Raw genomic sequence first — 8,580 nt, forward strand, 5'->3', positions numbered from 1 at the left:
CAATGTTTAGCGGGGTCAAAGTGCACACAGGTCGGCATGAATTAATGTATGAAATGCATGCCCTGGATGTCAAAAATAATTTTCATTTAAATGACAAAGTCCCACTTTTAATCAACCATGGCTATAAGCCTACAATGTTTAGCGGGGTCAAAGTGCACACAGGTCGGCATGAATTAATGTATGAAATGCATGCCCTGGATGTCAAAAATAATTTTCATTTAAATGACAAAGTCCCACTTTTAATCAACCATGGCTATAAGCCTACATTATGTAGCGGGCTCAAATAACACTTTGGTCGGCATGAATTAATGAATGAAATGCCTCCTCTGGATGTCAAAAATAATTTTCATTTAAATGACAAAGTCCCACTTTTAATCAACCAGGCCTATAAGCCTGCTTTGTGTGGCCGGGCAAAGGATCAGATAGCTTGGGGACAGATTTTAAACAGAAAAGGCAGTTTGTGGAGCTCAGTAATAATTTTGAATGGGGAAAAAAAAGGAAAACGGTGGAGTAATGCTGCCATCTTTTGGGTAAAAAATGTCGGTGCGCCTATAATTTAAAAGTGGGTTTTCTGGATGTTTTAAAAGACCCAGGCCTATCACTCTAGTGTGTGTGGCGGGCTCAGAGTATGCCTAAAGTGGGGTAACTATTTTAAACATTTTACTAATTTCTGGATGTATTAAATCATCCATGTGTCTCATCCTAGTGTGTGTGGCGGGCTCAGAGTATGCCTAAGGTGGGGTAACTATTTTAAACATTTTACTAATTTCTGGATGTATTAAATCATCCATGTGTCTCATCCTAGTGTGTGTGGCGGGCTCAGAGTATGCCTAAGGTGGGGTAACTATTTTAAACATTTTACTAATTTCTGGATGTATTAAATCATCCATGTGTCTCATCCTAGTGTGTGTGGCGGGCTCAGAGTATGCCTAAGGTGGGGTAACTATTTTAAACATTTTACTAATTTCTGGATGTATTAAATCATCCATGTGTCTCATCCTAGTGTGTGTGGCGGGCTCAGAGTATGCCTAAGGTGGGGTAACTATTTTAAACATTTTACTAATTTGTGGATGTATTAAATCATCCATGTGTCTCATCCTAGTGTGTGTGGCGGGCTCAGAGTATGCCTAAGGTGGGGTAACTATTTTAAACATTTTACTAATTTCTGGATGTATTAAATCATCCATGTGTCTCATCCTAGTGTGTGTGGCGGGCTCAGAGTATGCCTAAGGTGGGGTAACTATTTTAAACATTTTACTAATTTCTGGATGTATTAAATCATCCATGTGTCTCATCCTAGTGTGTGTGGCGGGCTCAGAGTATGCCTAAGGTGGGGTAACTATTTTAAACATTTTACTAATTTCTGGATGTATTAAATCATCCATGTGTCTCATCCTAGTGTGTGTGGCGGGCTCAGAGTATGCCTAAGGTGGGGTAACTATTTTAAACATTTTACTAATTTCTGGATGTATTAAATCATCCATGTGTCTCATCCTAGTGTGTGTGGCGGGCTCAGAGTATGCCTAAGGTGGGGTAACTATTTTAAACATTTTACTAATTTCTGGATGTATTAAATCATCCATGTGTCTCATCCTACTGTGTGTGGCGGGCTCAGAGTATGCCTAAAGTGGGGTAACTATTTTAAACATTTTACTAATTTATGGAGGAAAAAAAAGACCCAGCATTTTGCATTCAAATGTGCAGGGCGCACCGGCGTTTAAAGTCCAAAAGATGGCAGCATTACTCCACCGTAGTAATTATTTTCCTCCTTAAAGCTGTATACCATATGTTTCTGGAGGAATTAAATTCAGGCCTATAAGCCTACTGTGTGTGGCCGGCTCTTAGTGCACATTCTTAGGCTATGTATTTAATACAGAATAATGATTTTCTGGATGTATTAAATCATCCAGGGCTCTCATCCTACTGTGTGTGGCCGGCTCTTAGTGCACCTTTTTAGGCAATGTATTTTATACAGAATGATGATTTTCTGGATGTATTAAATCATCCAGGGCTCTCATCCTACTGTGTGTGGCCGGCTCTTAGTGCACCTTTTTAGGCAATGTATTTTATACAGAATGATGATTTTCTGGATGTATTAAATCATCCAGGGCTCTCATCCTACTGTGTGTGGCCGGCTCTTAGTGCACCTTTTTAGGCAATGTATTTTATACAGAATGATGATTTTCTGGATGTATTAAATCATCCAGGGCTCTCATCCTACTGTGTGTGGCCGGCTCTTAGTGCACCTTTTTAGGCAATGTATTTTATACAGAATGATGATTTTCTGGATGTATTAAATCATCCAGGGCTCTCATCCTACTGTGTGTGGCCGGCTCTTAGTGCACCTTTTTAGGCAATGTATTTTATACAGAATGATGATTTTCTGGATGTATTAAATCATCCAGGGCTCTCATCCTACTGTGTGTGGCCGGCTCTTAGTGCACCTTTTTAGGCAATGTATTTTATACAGAATGATGATTTTCTGGATGTATTAAATCATCCAGGGCTCTCATCCTACTGTGTGTGGCCGGCTCTTAGTGCACCTTTTTAGGCAATGTATTTTATACAGAATGATGATTTTCTGGATGTATTAAATCATCCAGGGCTCTCATCCTACTGTGTGTGGCCGGCTCTTAGTGCACCTTTTTAGGCAATGTATTTTATACAGAATGATGATTTTCTGGATGTATTAAATCATCCAGGGCTCTCATCCTACTGTGTGTGGCCGGCTCTTAGTGCACCTTTTTAGGCAATGTATTTTATACAGAATGATGATTTTCTGGATGTATTAAATCATCCAGGGCTCTCATCCTACTGTGTGTGGCCGGCTCTTAGTGCACCTTTTTAGGCAATGTATTTTATACAGAATGATGATTTTCTGGATGTATTAAATCATCCAGGGCTCTCATCCTACTGTGTGTGGCCGGCTCTTAGTGCACCTTTTTAGGCAATGTATTTTATACAGAATGATGATTTTCTGGATGTATTAAATCATCCAGGGCTCTCATCCTACTGTGTGTGGCCGGCTCTTAGTGCACCTTTTTAGGCAATGTATTTTATACAGAATGATGATTTTCTGGATGTATTAAATCATCCAGGGCTCTCATCCTACTGTGTGTGGCCGGCTCTTAGTGCACCTTTTTAGGCAATGTATTTTATACAGAATGATGATTTTCTGGATGTATTAAATCATCCAGGGCTCTCATCCTACTGTGTGTGGCCGGCTCTTAGTGCACCTTTTTAGGCAATGTATTTTATACAGAATGATGATTTTCTGGATGTATTAAATCATCCAGGGCTCTCATCCTACTGTGTGTGGCCGGCTCTTAGTGCACCTTTTTAGGCAATGTATTTTATACAGAATGATGATTTTCTGGATGTTTTAAATAGACACAGAGACGAATAACTCTTTCAACCTTTTATTGGTTCATCCAATGCCTGCATTCTGAGTTCTCTTACCCTGAATGCATCACTCAGGGTAGGTATAGATGCATAGAACCGATCTGCAGTCTCCATGGTATGGCACATGCTTTTACAAACTAACATGCGGTTCTCAGTGCTGAGATGTCTGACTTGGTTACTGACTGATGTTCGGATTATGGTAAACCCGATAGGTCCATCCATGCCTGCATGTTTCCATGCCCTTTGAAAGAGGTGGGTAATTTTGGTCATTTTTTTCCCTTGACTCTGAAAGACATACAAGCACTTTTTGTCTCCATAGCAGTAAGAGATGTCAGCCATGGCTCTTAACCATGTAGCCTCTTCAGGCATCAGGGCGAGGTATGCCGAGCCGTATCTCCTGTCCGTTTTGTGTCGATCAACCTGGGGAAATATGGATGTTACAAAAGACCCATGCCTCTCATGTTACTGTGTGTGGCGGGGGTAAGGTGGACTTATGTGGGCTTACCCAGACGACTGTACGGCCTTTGTCATCTTGGTCTGCGTTGTCTACTTGGTCCTTGGTCATATTGTAAAGAACCACAGGTCTATGGCCTGTTACCATCCCGAGATACCCTGTCAGATACCCTTGTAAGAGGCAATATGTGTCGTCTCTGGCCTCCTCCCTCATCTGGTCTGGAAGATAAAACCACCATGTTTAAAACATGTATGCCTATAAATGTGCACCTGTTGCGGGCTTGATATGTCTGTATTATGGCACTCACCTATGAGCCTGGGTATTTCCACTACTGCTATCTTCATAAATCTCTCAAAATCCTGGGTGGATTTTAGTTGTTCTGTAAGTGGATAAGTCAAAGGTTATACCATATGCATATGGATGTAATTTCTCCAGAATGTGCATGTGGATGTCAACATACTTGATTTAAGTCTTCTCACTGCCTGCCGGTGGCATCTCATATGTCTAGTGTGATCCTTCAGTAGCTTTTTGATTTGAAGGAGTATCTGTTTGATCTGGTGTGTTTGAAGGCCCAGTGTGTCCAGGTGGAAGGCTCGTGCGTGCTTTATAAAAGACATAGCGTTTATAAGCATGATATGTACCGTAGGGTGGCTATACTTGCTTTGGATCAGAGCAGACGGCCACTGTCTTAGTCTCTCCAGGTTGTGGATGAATTTAAGGCTATGGAAGTCGTGCTTGCTTGTGTCTTCGGCCATGTGGAGAATGAATTTTAGGGCGTGCGTCCTTCTTTGTTGGCCGTTTTCTGAGTCTTTCACTGTGGGATTAGAGCGTACGTGAAAGGCCTGGTAGTCGTCTAGGGCCACTTCCACCCTGGTTCCTTCCAAAGCTTCGGGTAAGATCAAATGCCTCCCCTTCCTAAGTGTGTTGCCTTCGGCCTCAGAATCGCTTGAGCTTGATGGTGAACCCACCGCCTCGTACTCAGAATGGCTGGATGCCGGTTCTTCCACGGCATGGCCATCACAGTTTGACCCTTCAGACGTGTCCGGCTCTGGGTTAAATGTAGTTTGGCTGTCACCAGTTTCCTCGGGTGTCTCACAGGCTACACTGTCTTTTGAACTCTGGGTCTTACGGTATTTCTCTAACAATTTGCCCATAAAAAGTCGCTTCGCCTGGGCTACCATTTTCATTTTTTGGGTACCGTGTACATTATGGGTAGAGCTTAAGTGCATGTCCAACCTCACCAAAGACTTCTTGTCACAGATTTCACAATCTAGCCGTACTGAACAACGATTGCTAGCCAGCCTAGCTATCAAACCGGTCTCCTTGTCATCGATTTCATGAACCGTTTTTAAGTGTTTTTTCAGCCTAGTGCACTTAACTTTACACATTGGACATTTCTGCCAAAGATAGTGAAAAAAAGAGACAAAATTAGTTATAATTTATATGATTAATTTAGTTTTAAAATGCCCGAAATGCGGTACTTACCGTCTGTCTGCCTGCCATCTTCAAGCCGCTGTGATGCTAATTAAGCTTCCTTAATAGAACACACCTGGTCCCTAATCAAGAGGGCGGGAAAGGCACATTCCACATTGCGCATTGCGTGTTCCGTATTGCCTTTTTAAATTAAATATACCAGAGGCATAGACACTTAGAAAAAAATAGAGGCCTTTTTAAATTAAATATACCAGAGGCATAGACACTTAGAAAAAAATAGAGGCCGTTTTAAATAAAATATACCAGAGGCATAGACACTTAGAAAAAAAATAGAGGCCTTTTTAAATTAAATATACCAGAGGCATAGACACTTAGAATAAAAAAGAGGCCTTTTTAAATTAAATATACCAGAGGCATAGACACTTAGAATAAAATAGAGGCCTTTTTAAATTAAATATACCAGAGGCATAGACACTTAGAATAAAATAGAGGCCTTTTTAAATTAAATATACCAGAGGCATAGACACTTAGAATAAAAAAGAGGCCTTTTTAAATTAAATATACCAGAGGCATAGACACTTAGAATAAAATAGAGGCCTTTTTAAATTAAATATACCAGAGGCATAGACACTTAGAATAAAAAAGAGGCCTTTTTAAATTAAATATACCAGAGGCATAGACACTTAGAATAAAAAAGAGGCCTTTTTAAATTAAATATACCAGAGGCATAGACACTTAGAATAAAATAGAGGCCTTTTTAAATTAAATATACCAGTAGAAAAGACACTTTGAGTAAAAAAGGCCATTTTAAATAAAATATACCATGGCCAAATGAACTTAGAATAAAAGAGGAGAGTTTAGTTTAAATTATACCATGGTTAAATGCTGTTAGAAAAAAAGTGCACAGTTTAATCTTATTTGGAAGGCGCATTGACTCTTAAAGTCCACAAGATGTCACCGGTACTCCATCGTTTTTTTTCTGTTATACCATATGTACGTGCCACTGGGTGGACCCTCCAGACACCTCAGCCTAGTTGAAGTGTCCGATGAAGGTGCACTCATCTGGGCATGAGGTAAAGTTATTATACCAACATCATGTGGAGGTTTTCAAGTCAGAAATTGCACAAAGTCCCTAAATATACCAGAAGCATGGAGTTTTATGAGTGAATTAGTCTATGTCCCTTACTTTGTTAGACCATACACAAGATATTTTCTTCAGGAAATGCACAGAGTCCAATGCTATAACATTGCCAGGTGGTGGCTTTAAGGGAAAAAAGCATAAAAGTGTCCGAAAAACATGCTCTTTAGCTCGGGTACATCCCCAGGATCAAGAAAAATTGTCAGTTTTTTTTTCTATCTTGCTTAGAAATAGGTGTAAATTGACTCTGAAGTGTCATATCAGGCAATGCACAGAGTCCTTAAATATACCAGTAGCATGAGGTTTTTGTTGGAAATTAGTCTATTTCCCTTCCTGAGTTATACCTTATACAAGTAGTAATCTTCAGGCAATGCACAGAGTCCTTAAATTTACCAGTAGCATGAGGTTTTTGTTGGAAATTAGTCTATTTCCCTTCCTGAGTTAGACCATATACAAGTAGTAATCTTCAGGCAATGCACAGAGTCCTTAAATTTACCAGTAGCATGAGGTTTTTGTTGGAAATTAGTCTATTTCCCTTCCTGAGTTAGACCATATACAAGTAGTAATCTTCAGGCAATGCACAGAGTCCTTAAATTTACCAGTAGCATGAGGTTTTTGTTGGAAATTAGTCTATTTCCCTTCCTGAGTTAGACCATATACAAGTAGTAATCTTCAGGCAATGCACAGAGTCCTTAAATATACCAGCAGCAGGTGGTGGCTTTTAGTGAAAAAAGCATAAAAGTGTCCAAAAAACATGCTCTTTAGCTCAGGTACATCCCCAGGATCAAGAAAAATTGTCAGTTTTTTTCTCTATCTTGCTTAGAAATAGGTGTAAATCCAGTCTGAAGTGTCTGATCAGAAAATGCACTAAGTCCATTTTTTCTGTTATACCATACGCATTTGCCACTGGGTGGCTCCTCCAGACACATCTGTCCACTTGGAGTGTCCAATGAAGGTGCACTCATCTGGGCATGAGGTAAAGTTATTAAGCTTCCTTAATAGAACACACCTGGTCCCTAATCAAGAGGGCGGGAAAGGCACATTCCACATTGCGCATTGCGTGTTCCGTATTGCAGCCATCCCTAAGCAGTAGGTCGCGCTGGGATTGCTCATTGCGTATTGCGTGTTCCGTATTGCAGCCATCCCTAAGCAGTAGGTCGCGCTGGGATTGCTCATTGCGTATTGCGCATTGCGTGTTCCGTATTGCAGCCATCCCTAAGCAGTAGGTCGCGCTGGGATTGCACATTGCGTATTGCGTGTTCCGTATTCCGACCATCCCTATTTAAGGGTTAGGCGCTGTTAAGATTTTTCAAAGTCCAAGAATATACCAGCAGCATAGACACTTAGAATAAAAAAGAGGCCGTTTTAAATAAAATATACCAGTAGCATAGACACTTAGAATAAAATAGAGGCCTTTTTAAATTAAATATACCAGAGGCATAGACACTTAGAATAAAATAGAGGCCTTTTTAAATTAAATATACCAGAGGCATAGACACTTAGACTAAAATAGAGGCCGTTTTAAATAAAATATACCAGTAGCATAGACACTTAGACTAAAATAGAGACCTTTTTAAATTAAATATACCAGAGGCATAGACACTTAGAATAAAATAGAGGCCTTTTTAAATTAAATATACCAGAGGCATAGACACTTAGAATAAAATAGAGGCCTTTTTAAATTAAATATACCAGAGGCATAGACACTTAGAATAAAATAGAGGCCTTTTTAAATTAAATATACCAGAGGCATAGACACTTAGAATAAAATAGAGGCCTTTTTAAATTAAATATACCAGAGGCATAGACACTTAGAATAAAAAAGAGGCCTTTTTAAATTAAATATACCAGAGGCATAGACACTTAGAATAAAAAAGAGGCCTTTTTAAATTAAATATACCAGAGGCATAGACACTTAGAATAAAATAGAGGCCTTTTTAAATTAAATATACCAGAGGCATAGACACTTAGAATAAAATAGAGGCCTTTTTAAATTAAATATACCAGAGGCATAGACACTTAGACTAAAATAGAGGCCGTTTTAAATAAAATATACCAGTAGCATAGACACTTAGACTAAAATAGAGACCTTTTTAAATTAAATATACCAGAGGCATAGACACTTAGAATAAAATAGAGGCCTTTTTAAATT

This window comes from Brachyhypopomus gauderio, unplaced genomic scaffold (assembly GCF_052324685.1).
Source record: "Brachyhypopomus gauderio isolate BG-103 unplaced genomic scaffold, BGAUD_0.2 sc109, whole genome shotgun sequence".
In the NCBI taxonomy this organism is placed as follows: domain Eukaryota; kingdom Metazoa; phylum Chordata; class Actinopteri; order Gymnotiformes; family Hypopomidae; genus Brachyhypopomus; species Brachyhypopomus gauderio.